Below are 15703 nucleotides of genomic sequence, written 5' to 3'. Positions count from 1 at the left end.
TTTTCTCTCAAATATCTATCTTTATCAAAATACAAGCAAGACCTGTTACATTTACTGCTCTAGAGTTTGAGCTTTTCATGTAATGTAACTTCAAAATATTTCCATATTAATCTCTTCAATCTATTTTTTTTATGGCTTTATTTTTTTATTTTGAGAGACAGAGACAGAGAGCAAGCAGGGGAGGGGCAGAGAGAGAGGGAGACACAGAATCTGAAGCAGGCTCCAGGCTCTAAGCTGGCAGCACAGAGCCCAATGTGAGGCTTGAACCCACGGACAGTGAGATCATGACCTGAGGTGAAGTCAGATGCTTAGCCAACTGAGCCATCCAGGCGCCCCTAATCTATTTTTTTTTTTTTTAAGAGAGAGACAGAGAGAGAGAGAGAATGAGAGAGAATGGGGCTCACCAAAGCCGGGCTTAAGCTCACCCAGTATGGGACATGAATTTACAAAATGTGAGATTGTGACCTGAGCCAAGTAGGCACCAAATCTCTTTTATCTTATAAACAAGTAATTTTATAATATGTAGGTGTATCATAATTTTTAAAAGAACTTATGTTTTTATATTATACGTTCATATTTTTAGATTGTTTTAGGGTTCTTTTATGTATGTGCTATTATGAAAAATGCTGAAATGAACATCTTTATCTGAACATCTTGAACTATACATGTACGAGTAAATTTTAGCAGTGGAATTGTAGTGTCAAAAGATTTGTATATTTTATTTTAGTAGATTTTGCCAAACTACTCTCCAAGAGGCTGTATCAATATATCTGCTTAGTATGTGAGATTCCTTTTTCTGAACTCTCACCAACACCGCATGCATATCAGGCTTTCTCTTAGACCATATAGTGCTTTGTGAGAAACTGAAGTCACTCCTTCTGTTTGAGGCAGCCCTGCAGGCACATGATTTAGCAAGTGGAACATTAGCAGGAATGGAGCCCCAGCATACTCCCTTGCCTAGATGTCCTTGTGCAGTGAACATGCTGCACAACTCTACATGACTACAATGTTATGCATAATTAATTTGAAAAAATCCATTTCAATCCATTTCAAAGATCCAAAGGGATCTCTCACTTTGATTATGAATGAAGTGGGGCATTTGTATCTCTTTTTCTTATAGGTTTTTGTGTTAAGGAGATTAGCCTTGTGCTTTTCATATTTTTCTGTGTATCTTACCTCTTAAATTTGTTTAATTTTTTCATATAAAAACTCTTGTTTTTACTTGGTCAAATTTATCAATCCTTTCTTAGAAACTAGAGTTAAAGATACACACTTTGCTATCTTTCTTGTATTTGAGTATTGGATCTCTGTAACTTATTTTGATTTAAAGTGAATGATTTAATGATATTTTAAAACTTATGCATAGCAAAAAGCCCCATCAGCAGAAAACTGAAAAAGGAAATAAAGTTGACAAAATGTTTGCATTTAGTATATTGAAAACAATGACTAATATCTTTATGTACTAAGACCCTTAAAAATAGGTAAGAAAAATAAGTTGATAAGAAAAAGGTAAATTCTCAAATAGAAAAACAAGAAAAGAACAAGTAAAGCCCTTTTTCAAAGTATCTGATGACTATAATTATGAACTCACTAAACTCACTGTAGGAACTATCAAAAAATTAACTGTCTGATCTCCTCACAACATCCAGTTTATTAATAATCCTCATTTTACAGATGAGGAAAATTAAAGCTCAAGAGTTACCTTGCCCACGTTACTTAACCAAAGAAGTGACATAAGTCACCAATTGGTATGTGAAATAGTATTAGCAATTTAATGAAAAGAAAAAAGATGCTATCGATCATCCATCCATTGAGCAAGGATTAGAATGATTCTCAGATAATTGTCTTGTGATAGTTTAAATGGGTACAACATTATCAGAAGGGCAGCTTGATGATATATATTAAAAAACCTTAAAATGTTCATACACCCAGGCCCAACAGTTCTACGTTTAGAAGCATATTGTAAATGAAGTAATTTCTTGCTCACTGGGGTAATGTTTATGAAAGTCAAAAATTGGAAATAGCTGTTGAAAACCAAGAAATTTTTTCAGTTATGTGGGACACAGTCAAATGATAGAATAAGCTACTTAAAAATGGTGTAAAACATAATTTTGAAAAGTGATTTATATAATAAATAACATAATACTTTTAAAAGGCAGGTTTAGGGGCGCCTGGGTGGCTTAGTCGGTTGAGCGTCCGACTTTCGCTTAGGTCATGATCTCGCGGTTCGTGGGTTCGAGCCCCGCATCGGGCTCTGTGCTGACTGCCAGCTCAGAGCCTGGAGCCTGTTTCAGTCTGTGACTCCCTCTCTCTCTGACCCTCCCCTGCTCACGCTGTCTCTCTCTCTCTCTCCTAGAAATAAATAAAAACATTTAAAAATTTAAAAAAAAAAGGCAGGTTTAAAATAATGGTTCTATTATTAAAATATGTGCATGAAGAAAAATTATACAGAGGAGAGGAAATTCATTTGTGAAGTCGTAGTGTGATAGCCTCCATTGTCATCTGCTTTGGACATGACAGTGGCCCGGGCTTCCAATCCAGAGTCTGCCTGGACCTCCACTGGAATTAAAGCCATGAGCTGACCTGCAATCATACTGGCTTTTTTTCTAGTTGTCATGAAATCAGACTCAGTTTTAAGTTCATTGGCTGTTTTTCAGCCACTTTTTTTTTCTTGCGAATTCCATGATGAAAACAAAAATATAGGTCCTTATAGCCATCTTCTCTTGGGGTTTCTTCTTAGTCTGTTTGATCATAGTGCACATGTCACTCACATAGAGAGAAGGAAAATGAACAAACATTTGAATTTCATTTATTTCTCATTGGTCCACAGCTCACCAGGTCTGGTCAGTGAGTAATATCCCAAATATTTTTAGTGTAGATGTATTTTACCTTCAGGAGTCTAAGGATAACAATCGGTGAGGAAGTCAGACTTCACCTTTTGCCTATTTAATGCAGGAGGGAAGGAGATAAGGGCTCTGGGTCTAATTAAGCCTCTTTAACTTGAATAAAGGAGAAGTTCCAACACGTTTTCTGGTCTTGAGGGATTTCAGTGTTATAGGCTAACTGCCTATTCTTGGGAGTAAGGGGACTCAACTGACGTAAAAGTTCTCTGAGGTAGAAATAGTCTTAAGCAAATAAACACTTCTGGTCCACGCTGTATCCCACTGCTATCTGAAGCAGGGGAACCCAAACCAAAAACAACAGTTTTTGTTCCCCAGAAGGGAATGGGCAAATAACATTACTTTTAAAAGTTTGCTCTGTTATCGTTTATATTTGCTTACTAGTCCTCCATTTATTTTTGTTTCAAGGGGCTGGATGTTTTTATTCATATAAACCTGGCAAGTATAACATTCCAGCCATTAACACTAAGCGAATTTTGGTTGACAAAGGAGGGACTGAAGTGGTGTTTTGCTTAAGAATAACTTGGAAACCTGTGCTGGTATGTGCTTGGCGGCTACATGCCTGCAAATTGTCTCATTTTGTAAGGTGTTACTGGTGCACCTGGGTGGCTCAGTCAGTTAAGCATGTGACTCTTGATTTCAGCTCAAGTCATGATCTCACTGTTTGCAAGTTCAAGCCCTCGCATAGGGGCTTTGTGCTGAGAGCATGGAGCCTGTTTGCGATTCTTTCTCTCTCTCTGTCCCTCCCCCACTTATGCTCACATGCGTGCTCTCTCTCTCTCTCTCAAAATGAACAAATAAACATTTTTTAAAAGTTAAAAAAAGTGAAGTAATTACACGGAAGGCTCTGTGCTGGGCCATGGGGGAAGATTCAGAGGGAAATCATAATAGACCCTGCCCATAAGGGTCTGTGCTAGAAGGCGCATCCACTTAGTGGAGACAGGCAGAAGGGAAGGTAGGAGGGAAGGGACCCCTGGGGACCAATGAGGGAGGCCAGAAAGTATAGAAAGGGGACAATAATTCTGACTCTGGAAGAACACAGGTGGTGGAGAAGCACTGAAGGTTTTTTTCATCAGATGAGAAATGATTAGAGCTTTGCCCCAGGGGGTGAATCTGCCTGCCTTGTCTGCTGTACGGATTTCCTCGGGGGAGACCTTGGCAGGCCCTAGAGATCAGATAATCCAGCAAGGTGACATGAACGCCCGACCTGGGGGGGTGGCTAGAGAAGTGGGAGTGGGGCGGTGCCCCCGTCTGTATCTGCAACCCTGCGGTCACCTTGTTCTCCAGGCTCGGCTACGCCAGTGCCTATTGGGCAGGTTGGCTTGGGTCTTTAATGGGCATCCTTCACGTAAAAGGTCTAAACCGAAGGCTTGGGTTTACCCTCCCAACCCCTTCTTCCCTGCACTTTCTACCTCCAACCACTCACTCCTTCTAGCTGAAGTGGAGGAAGCCTCCTTGAGTTTTCCCTTCCCCTCCTGACCGAACCATCCACGTGTCCTATACATTTTGCTTTCAAAGTACCTCTCTAGCCCACCCACTTCTGTCTCTACTGCCACCATCCAGGCCCTGCCCACACTCATTGCACAACCGTAGTGAATTGGAGCTCGTCTCCTGCTTCTGTTCTTGGCCTTCTGCAGTTCATGTACCACACAGCAGCTGAAGTAACGTTTTAAAACATAAATCACGTCTCTTCCTTACTCACTGCCTTCCTGTGTCTTCCCATTGCCCTTAGAATGGAATCCAGATTGCTTACCGGGCCCACAAGGCCACACAGGATTCTCCCTGATCCTTGGTCCCTCCCCCATGTCAGAGCCTTCCCCCCATTTCCAGTCATCAGACAGGGCTGGCCTGCTCTTACCTGTGACCTTGGAAGTTGCTGCTCCCTCTAGGTCCTGGATGTAAGGGACACTCCACTAGCTCCTTCCAAAGCTGACTTCTTCAGTCTCCAACTTCATGGAGACCTTCCTTGTCCAGCCCTCTTGAGAGGAGCCTGCCCCGCTCCTCAAGCCACAGGCCTTTCTCCTTCATTGCTCTGGTCCCTCAGATAATCCTGCTTTTTTCTTTAAATATATATATTTTTAAGAGTATTGTTTATTTTGAGAGAGAAAGTGTGCCTTGTGTGCAAGCCCAGGTGGAGGAGAGGGGCAGAGAGAGAGGGTCCTGAGCAGGCTCTAAGCTTTTCAGCGGGGAGCCCGACGCAGGGCTGGATCTCAGGAACTGTTCTGACCTGAGCCGAAAGCAAGAGTCAGGATGCTTAGCCAGCTGCGCCACCCAGGCGCCCCTGTTCTGTTTCTTTACATGTGTCTTTGTCAGTACCTCCCTTCGCTAGAACCTAAGCCCCAGAAGCGAAGGCACCTTATCTTGTTTCCTAATCTGCCTTCTTATTCTGAGGTATGTGCCTGACACAACTGTTGAGTCAATGAACAGCCCTTTTTGGCCAATTCGGATATTAGTAGAGTGATAGGAACGGAGTGGAAGGTTCAGTAGCGTCCAAGAAATGTACAGTTGTTTAAACCCATTCTTTGTATTTACCTCCAGTCTCTAAATAGCATGCTTACATTGTTAATTACCTATTGTTCAGTTTGACACATTGTTAGTGGACTCACAGTTTGGAAATTGAAGATGAGGCTTTGTATTCCACACTTTCTCTGACCCCTGTCCCCCCCCACCCCCCATCACGCATTTCCCATAATCCTGTTCTCAGCTTCCCAGCATTCTCCCACTGGACTTTTGATTAGAACAGTATTCCGTGTAACGATGTCAAAAGTTGATGAGAGTGAATGAAAAGCCTGTGGTAAACCATGATTACTTTTTCTTTCCTGAATGGCATTTGCTTTCCTTACTGGTATTTTTGTTTGCTTGCTAAGGGCCCCGCATACTCATCCCCAAATTTTCCCCAGTTACGTAAATCTCTTCTCAGTATGTTCAAACACTTTTGTTATTCTGTCAAGTTCATCTTGAAGAACTGTGGCCAAATTGCACTGGGTTTCCTTTACGCCTGCTGCCTATTTCCCTAGATCTCTCTTCATATCATCCTGGGAGGCTTATCACTTACCTCTTGTGTTGGACATTCGGATTGCTAGATCAATGTCTTATTTTTTTCCGGGTCTATTTCCTTATGTAGAGAGAGCTCCCAGGTAGCTTCTTGGGAAAAGCTCATGGGGCATGTTTTTTTTTTGAGACTTCCTATAAGAAGAATTTTTATATTTTTATATTTTTATTTTGTCTTTCTACTTGGAGGATAGCTTGACTGGGTCATGAGGCAGCAAAGCAAACTTGCTGAAAAATATGTAAAACTATCCACTGTCACTTACAATTAATCACAATTAACATTTTCTCTTTATGTAGATTTATGTAGATTAATTTTTTCTCTTCAGCAGATAGCTTTTAATTAATTTCAAGAGACTTTCTTGAAAAATTGTCACACGAGAACTCAACTTTGACCTGCTCGTGTTATTACAGTCTAAAAAATATATTTTATGAAAGTTTAATGTTTTATAGCTGAATGGACTAATTTAAAAATATGTTTACTGTGATAATAATGGTGTTTCACAGACTTGCCTGATTGCGAGAATCACTTAGTATGCTTGTGAAAAATATTCCTCTTCTGGGCCACATATTCTAGAACAGCAAAATCCATCTTTTGGAGAGGGGCCTCAGAATCTGAATTTTCAGCAAACATTCCAGAAAGTTCTTAATGTGAGAAGCATCCTCTAGAGGTTAGCAGTGTTTTAAAAAGCGGCTTCACATGAGAATTTCCCTTCATTAACAATGTGTGACTTCTCTTGACCTGAGCGAGAAGTTACAAAATGTCCAGTTCAAAAACACTGATGCTCTGTATCCAGTGCCTTGATGAATTTGGCTATTAATATGTCCTGTTCCTAAGCAAGTCTTCCCATTGTCAAGGACAATTTTGGTAAAATGGCATTGCCAGAAGTTTTTTTGCTCCAACATACATTTTGCTAATATTACAGACTGCAAAATAGTTCATTTCCCACAAGAGTTGGGTTTGAGGTAAATGCAGTTAACATGCGAAGGGAAAGAAGCTATCTGCAGAATGACAATCACCGTTTAAGGAAAGGACACAGAGTTTTGAGTCAGTTGCCTTTTTAGGAAGACCCCTGTCAACTTCATCGGAGGTGGCTGTGTGCTAATTAAGGAGGAAGCAAAGCGACAGAGCAGGGGCTGGATTAGAACAGGTGTTTAATCGTGGGAGGGCCTGTAAAAAAGCTTTTAGACAAATACATTTTCAAAAAAGGAGGCCGAGCCCTTTTCTCTTTTAGAAATGTGGGCAGCAAATCCTGAAAACTTCAAAAGGAAGCAATCACTTGTTTAAAAATTCTTTTCATATGCTCCTTTTGGAAACGTTTGGCTCTTTATTTTTGCCTGTTTGCACTTCCGGGGTCTTTGCTTTCAGTGACGTGCCTATTTTGCAGTACGTTGCCCAGTGTGAAGTAAAATCTAGGTTTAATTGGGGGTCTCTTAAAAGCTTTTTCTAAAGGGTTTCTGAGCCTGCCCCAGGAAAGGCCACTGTTGTTTGCCCAAGGTGTTCTGAGGAGGGCCCGCTGAGCATTGCCTCCTTGGACCTTCCTTCCAGAATAAAAATGTTTCTGACCACAGCCGGGTAGCCCACAGGGCTGAGGAGGGCAGCCTGACAGAATGATTCAGGATTGCAATTGCCGATTTCATCTATTTAAAGGGATTCTGTGTTCTTCAAAATTTCTTCTACATCTGTGAAGTGAACTTGTGCTGGCCTGCCAGGTTTGAGGAGCCAGCTGAGGATGGAAACTTGGACTAAGCCAGAACGAGTTAACTGAGCTCATGTTGAATGTTCCTGTGTGCCTAACAGAGCAGTGTTTCATTTTCCTCAAGTCTACTAAAATGGAATTATATACATATGTGCGCAACTAGTGTTCTGTCGCTTGGAAAGTACTTGGCTGCCAGTTTGTTAAAGAAAACATGAAAAGAATAAAATCAAACTGGAGGTTTTTAAGAAGGATCTAGAACTGTAGACTTGAAAAAAAACCCGAACCCCCTTTAGTCGTCAGGACATGGAATGTCACAACACATGGACACCTCATTTTTCAAATGATGGGGTTGTTTTTCAATTTTTTAATTTATTTCTGAGAGAGAGAGAGAGAGACAGCGTGAGCAGGGGAGGGTCAGAGAGAGAGGGAGATACAGACTCTGAAACAGGCTCCAGGCTCAGAGCTAGCTGTCAGCACAGAGACCGACGCGGGGCCTGAACCCACGAACCGTGAGATCATGATCTGAGCCAAAGTCGGACGCTCAACCGACTGAGCCACCCAGGCGCCCCCAAATAATGGTGTTTTAATTCGTAACGTCATTGTAAAGCGATCCTAGCAGAAGCCTTGAAAGAACTTTTCTTTTCTCCTCTGTTAGGTAGGGTGGGGTAGAGATGAGGTGGGAAGCTGTGTGACATTTTCATTCTACCTTCAGTGTATGAATAGACAGCTTAACAGATAAGAGAAGAAGTCTGTATTTATTTTGCTATGGCTACCATAACAAATTACTACAGATAGGGTTGGCTTAAACAACAGACTTTCGTTTTCTCACAGTTTTGGGGTCTAAGAACTTACTACTTAACACTTAGAAGTCCAAGATCAAGGTTTGGATTCTTCTAAGGTCGCTCTCCTTGCCACACTTTCCCCCAAGATCCCCATATGGTCTGTGAACCCACACATGTATCCAGTCTTTATGATCTTACAAGGACACCAGTAATTGGATTAGGGCTCCCACATATGACCTCATTTTACCTTAAATACCCTTTTAAAGACCTACTATCCAAATACAGTCACATTCTGACGTTCTTACAATTAATACTTCAACATATGAATTTGGGGGGGGACAAAATTCAGCCATAACAATTATCCTTCAAACAGTTTTACAAACTGAGATCCATTCACAACGGCCCATAAACACATTGGATCCATTGCCTTTTTCCTGGTTTCTTCAATTCCGCTTCCTAACAGAGTGTAGCTTCTTTCCTGCTCATCTTCAACAATGCCACATATTCAGTTAAGATATGACCTGAGTAAAAGGATGCATCGAAGGTGTTTTTTGGCAATGGGACCCAACCAATGTCACTAGGCAGTGCCACTCAAGAGATGAGGCGTGGAACGTAAAGAGCGTATGTGATAAAATTAGAAAGTAGTGTATGTGAACACTGTGTTTCTGCTATACTTGTGTAAGAAATAATTACATTGTGAGTGGAGCATCAAATTGATTGAGTAATGCTAAGAAAAAAAATGCTTATGAAGATGCTAATCCATTGTGGTCTGCAACTATATAAGTACCACCTGACTAGGTTTTATAATCTTCTTTGAGATCCCTGAATGTGAGGCACACTATTTAGAGAAATGCTTTATTCCCAAATGTCACTACTTATATATATTCCTCTTTTCTGTGTTTGATTTTTTTCTTACTCTGTATGCTTTTATTATCTTAGATGTGTTTGATATCCAGCAGAGCGACATGTTTCTTCACAAAAAGCTGCTAAAATAAGAAATAAAATGAATAGGGCTGCTAAAGAAAGATAGTGTTAAAACACCTGTCAAACTAAAGCCAGAACAAGAATGGTCTTGCCAGAAAATGCAGCAGCCCCATTGAATCAGGTTGGTAATTCAAAGATGATTCACATGTGACTAAACACATTTATATTATGTCCCATGCACATTGCACAGCACCTAGCCGGCTTTCGATAATATCTTCCTATCTCTTGCTAAATTTCATAGGAAAGTCTTTACTGGGATGGACCGATTGGGTGGACTTGTTCATCTTGTCACAAGACATGAAGATAGTGCTTCAAAAACACACCCACTTCCTTGAGGTCCAAAAGTTTTTTAATTTACGTGGAACAGGCCCCTTGAGCCATGTAAACACGCAAGTAAGACGGATGCTTTGGAATCCAGCAAACCCAGATCCTCCCTTGAAAGAGTTTAAAACTCTCCCGTCACCTAAGAGATTACTGTATTTAATTTTTTGGCATCTTTTGGACCAGGAGTTTCCTAAAAGTAAGTTAGACCTTGAGATGGCTGAGATATGAGGCATTCCTGAGAAGCTGCATGCCAGATCCAGTAATCTTTTGGGCCCTGATCTGAATCTAAATGGTGACAGAGTAGGAGTTGGATGTGCAGGAATTTTCAGTTAAGCTCCACACCCGTTGTGATCCTGATACTTTGGTTTTTTAAGGTATTAAGCAGATTAGAATAGGGCAAACACTCATTCTAAGGATGGTTACAAGTCACAGAATAATGGTGTTCTTCCAAGTGAGAGCATTTCAGTGGGATTCAAGCCTGGCTTGATCAGATTCAAACCTCCATATCCTAAGATCTAAAGATGGAATCTTACTATACTCAATGGAAATAACTGATAAGGATTTAATGAATACTGACTTATGGTGGTGTAGTGCTAGGCTTACATTATTTTTATTGCTGGTTTTCTAGTCCCAGGGGCAAAAAGAAAGAGCACAAAGTTCCTGTTAGATCTCAAAAAGGGGATGGTGTAGAATAAGCAGAGGTCCCCTTGATAATAATTTCTTAGCCAGACCAGTAGATGATGATTCTCAGTAAATACGAGTCCTGAAGGACCCTTCAACTCATATGTTGAATTTAAAGGTGCTCTTAACACTAAGGAATTTGAGCTTAACAGAATCATGGGACGGGACTTTTTTTCTCCTCAGATTTTGACATTGGGCATATTTGGAAACCGGACTAAAACGCAACTTCCTATATTTGGCCGCTATAGCAACACTTAAATAGCGCAGGCTGAAAAAAAAGAGAACAAAACAAAAAACAACAACAACAACTAAGGGCAACAACAACATGTAGCTCAACTAGATGCCGACAGTTCAATAACTGAATTTTCAACACAGTTCATAAGGATTCACCAAGTTGAACAACAGGTCTTTTGAATAAAATAGGTTTTTTGGTTTTTTTGGTTTTTTTACTTTACTTTTTAATTTTTTTGCAGGTACAAGTGTAAAAATAAACTGCAACTTCCCAGCTGGTGGGAAATAGAGCCAAATCCAGTTCTAGCTATTCTCTCCCATTCTTGTAGGTGATGTCAACCTTCTTGCTTGTTTACCCTCCTCCATCCGCCCTCCCCACCCCCCCACTCTTCTGCTGTGCGGTTTCCCTTGAGTGCGAGTGCTTGCTGGTTCTCTGCAGCTCTCACCAATTGTCCTGAGATTAGTGGAGAATACAGAGTGGAGAACACAGGTGGCTCTGTGCAGGAGTCCATTTTGTACAGGGTGTTTTTGTTTTTCTAGAGCCCCTGGAAGACCCGGAAAATAGCTTTCAAAGACATTTCAGTCTCCCAGTTGCTCCAAATAGCACATAATCCACTTTCTATGATTTATTCCCCTCAAAACCTTTTAACAGCCCCCCTTTCACTTGCTCGTGTAGGAGTAGGGGAAAAAAAGCAGTGGAAGACATTCACCTTTCTTAAATATTGGTGACTCAGTATGACTCTTTGCGGGTATCATTTCTGTTAACCCTGGCAAGAACCCAGATGGTAAACTGTATCGTCCCATTCTGTGGATGAGGAAGAGACTCTGAGAGGTTGAATGACTTGCCCAAGATTACCAGCTAGGAGATGGAAGAACAGATTATTAAATTCAAGTCTTTCTGACCCCAAGGCCCATGTTTTCTCTCAGTGGTACTTATAGGTCTATGTTCATACTTAAAATGATTTTCTTTCTCTCCCTTTCCTCTTTCTTCCTTCCTTCCTTCCTTCCTTTCTTCTTCCTTTTCTTCTCTTCTCTTCTATTCTCTTTTCTTTTTTCTTTCTCCTTCCTTCTTCATTCCTTCCTTTCTTCCTCTTCCTTCCATCCTCTTTTTCTCTCTCTCTTTTAACATATACTAGGTGTCACCAGGGTGCCAAATAAGCTAAAGACTAAAACAAAAGAAAACATTTTCTTACTTCTCTGGGAGTTTTAATACAGAGCACGCTAAGAGTCAGCCATTCTTGCATTTGTGTTTGTTCCTCTCAAGATACTGGTATAACAGGAGATATTTGATTCTCAGTTGAAAGGTGAGATGGGAGAGGTGGTATTTTCTATTTAGGGTGGAACAAAACTTTGCTGCTGGTCGCCAGTCTTAAAGAATGATTCCTAGTAATTGAGCACGTTACGGTGTATAGTCAGGTCTCTGCCACCACAACACAGGGCTGCTGTGTGAAGGGCTTTGTAGCTCTAAGTTTCTGATGTCATTGGTGAATCAAACCGCTAAAGTATCAATACAGAGCTAGACATCCACAGTGTTATATTTTGACAGAATTTGATCTCCGGTTTAAAATGTTTTTAGAGTTTTCTGTGTGGTTTCGTATTTTCTAAGAGATTCAAATTCTCACGTGTAATGCCTGAAAAGAATGGAAAAACAAATGGAATTTGGATTTAGTTTCAGTTTAGTGGGATAATGTGCCTTTCCAGTTTCTTTGCCGTGAGTCTAAATTGCCTTTCTGACTCTCCCAGTTAGGAGAAAGAAAATTAAGGCTGAAGAAAAGTCTGAATTGCCTAACATGTTTAGAGAGAAGAAAGAAGGAAATGTCAGTGTGGGGTGTGTGGAGGGGTAGCTCATGAAAACATTAAGTTGCGCTACTCACTGCCCTCTAAAAGTACAAAATTCTTAAAAGACTCTTTCACACATAAATTATTCCAGCTGTTTTTTTTCCAGTTGTTTGTCTTTGATGGATTGTCTTTTAAAAATTACACAGTAAGCAGCAAGTAAGGCTTTGTTCACCTGAAAAATTTGTCGACAATGTCTGTACCATTCCTATGAGTGTTAATCATCCTTCCTGCTGGCTTTGATATTTTCTCAATTTCAAACTTTAGTGTTTGTTATGTTATCTTTCAAAATATTTGGAGTTCTACAGGAAGGCACTGTTGGAAACAATTTCCTCTGTGTGAAAAATCTAAAGACCTGCTAAAATAAATCATAGCCTAGTTAGGCCAGGCCTTGTACGCTATTGCCAAACATTTGTCCACGATTTAGTTATTCATTTTGTAAATATTTAGTAAGTGCCTTCAGTGGCCTGGGTACAGGGTGGGGGTACCGCCAAGAATAAAATTCTTTTGGTGTCTGCCCTCATGGAACTCATGATCTAGTAGGGAGCACCATTACTTTTTCTACATATACTTGTTCCTCGAAGATACCATCTTTCTTTTTTTTTTTTTTTCCTACTCACTTAAGAACAATAACAATTAAAAGTTATTTTTATGGCTTCTGGAAAAGTTGATGAATTGCAACCAGCTACTTCTGAAGTTCGGTCATGGGTTTGGTTTTTTTCTTTCATCATTCTAGTGCACATTGAACATTCCTTCAGGCCAGCATTGAAAATCTTAATATAAAGTATATCAGAAAAGAATTTTGGCATCAGCTGGTTGGCTTGATGGTGTCCTAATTGGATTCAGAGGCTTTCTGCATGGTGTCATACCCAAGTCCTGCTGGAATAATTCGCTCTCTAGAACGCTTGCTTGACACACATGTCGTTTTAGAGAAAGAAACCAAAATAGAACATCTTGTAAGTGGGAGATCCTTAGTGACTATATGAGAGAAAAAATTAAAATCAGCCCTAAAGGCATCATTACTATAAGATTATTTTTTAAAAAAAACAACCAATGGAATTCTCTCCCCTCCCCGCCCCCCATCCCTTTCCCTCTCCCTCTGTCTCTAGAGAATTAGGTGTACAAACTAAGGAATGTTAATCCTTTGCTTTTCAGTGGCTTTTAAATGGTCTCCTGCCCAATTTGGACAGGGTATTTCTACCTTTTAAGCAATGTTATGAAACTAGACTGAATCTCGATAACCCCTGCCTTGCCCTGAATTTTAACACAGAACTGGGAGAGTATTTCATGCCATGCTTATCCCAAGAACTAGTCTGAGCGCCTCTGGCCACCCACGTGCCCCGGGCTGTCACTGCGTGCCATGTTTCTGTATTGGAATGATGGTCACTTGAATAATGTCAGCCCCTCTCATAAGACTGTAGGCCTCCTGAGGGCAGCGATCCAATCCAGTTTTGCTCACCATTATTGCCTCAGGGCATTACCTTGTCTATAACACTTGCTAAATACATTAGTTGTGAATGGATCAGTGTATTCCACAGTGAACAGAGTTTTTTGGCATTCTTATCTTTTTGTGGACTTCTCCTTCCTCCCTTTTTAATTTTGTCTGAAACCCACCTCTCCTTGCACTGCTTCCCTGGTAACTCTGTGATGGCGGTGTGGGGGGTCTGCCCTCCTTTTGATGTTTGATCCACTCCCAACTGCCATTCCTGCCTACTTGGCTTCTAGTAGTGTGTGTATTCTCACTTGACATATGTACCATCCTGCAGAGTTCCTCTTCATGTCACCCTCTGACTCCTAGCTCACTTCCTCACATTCATCAAATGTGAGATCAGGCTCTCCTTTTCCACCTGGAGTCTCACTGTTATCCTGAGGAGACGTCCATTCCCACAGGGCTAGTCAGATCTCTCTTAGGGTTCCACACTCTCTCCCTTCAGGCTCTTTCCCCTCGGTCCATAAACATGTCCAAGTATCCCCTACGCTTTGTGATTTTAAAACAAGTAAACTTGTTCTCAGCATAAGGGAAGTCCAAGGTTCTTTAAGATATACAGCCTACTGCCTAAATGTAGTCATTTTCTAAGAGTTTACCTCTGGCCGCTTTTGTTTGGAAGACTCCCCCAGATAACTTCAACATCGACTTCCCGCTTGTGTGCCAATAATGTATTTCTGACTGTCTGCTGGACATCTTCCCTTGAATGTCCTGCCAACACCTGAAGTTCAGGGTGCCTGAACACAAGCCATAGGTCTTTCTCCAAGTTGTCTCTCTGCATTCCACCACACCTTAGAGAGGTTCAGGCTGTAGAATTCTTCATGACTTCTCCAGACAGTTCCCCCGTCTCCTCACTTCTTTTTCCTCAGTGTCCCTTGGATCCATTCATCATTTCTAATTCATTTTCACTGCTCTCCAAGTTCAGATGCCTGGTTGTTGCAGTCACCTCTTAACTGAACTATAAGGATATAAATCTGGGAGCCCTGGGGATTCTTTACGACATAAATTCTCCTCCCAGCAACGCTGCCTGACATGGGATAAGCCTGTAGTTTTCATTTCTGCCTTCGGTAGGTAGTCTGGAATTCTGCATGTGGCCACCGTTCTCTTCACAGATACCAGCCTTGGTGACTTGGGGTGACTGCCGGGGGACTGTTGGACTATAGACAAAGTTATCACATTATATGTGGATTCTCAAGGCTCTTATTTATCCACCAGCTTTTTAACCTAAAGATGTTGGTCCAGATTTATTGTGTTATTTTATTATTACTTGTGTTACATTCATCCACAATGGGAAATTTTTCATAATTCTGCTCAGGCAGAATTTAGCCACTTAGTTAATATAAAATTTCATTTGATTTAGTTTTATACCTTATCCATAAGGTCTGCCCGTTTCTCCCCTTGAGTTGCATCCCTGTGCCCACGCTCAGCAAACCGAGTGGTCATTATCTTAACATAGAGGAGGTCAAATTCTCTTGGTTGGTCTTTTGCCCATTGGAGATGTGTCTACCTTTTCTTCATTTGCACAAACACGGTGTAACCTCCACACGCCGTGACCTGCTCCCCACTCAGACTCAGGGAGTTATAAGAGATGATTAGGGTAGGAGAAGGAAAGTTGAATGTTGGTTGTTTCCTTTCTTCTTAGTTTTCACTTCTGCAGCAAAGTTCTTGCTATTCCCAAGCAGAGCCATCAAACGTGTTCATAGACAGAACTCTTTGCTTATTGTGATAACA

The 15703-nt window shown here is 40.9% G+C and overlaps 1 pseudogene; it reads right to left on the bottom strand.

The window, feature by feature from the left end:
- Positions 1-14753, bottom strand: part of LOC144241582 (NADH dehydrogenase [ubiquinone] 1 alpha subcomplex subunit 5-like) — a 16321-nt pseudogene extending 1568 nt beyond the window's left edge.
- Positions 14754-15703: the final 950 nt, after the last annotated feature.

This window comes from Crocuta crocuta, unplaced genomic scaffold, assembly GCF_008692635.1.
Source record: "Crocuta crocuta isolate KB4526 unplaced genomic scaffold, BGI_CrCroc_1.0 scaffold25, whole genome shotgun sequence".
NCBI lineage: Eukaryota > Metazoa > Chordata > Mammalia > Carnivora > Hyaenidae > Crocuta > Crocuta crocuta.
The sequence above is the reverse complement of the archived record's forward strand: the minus strand, read 5'-3'. Positions and strand labels throughout refer to the sequence as shown.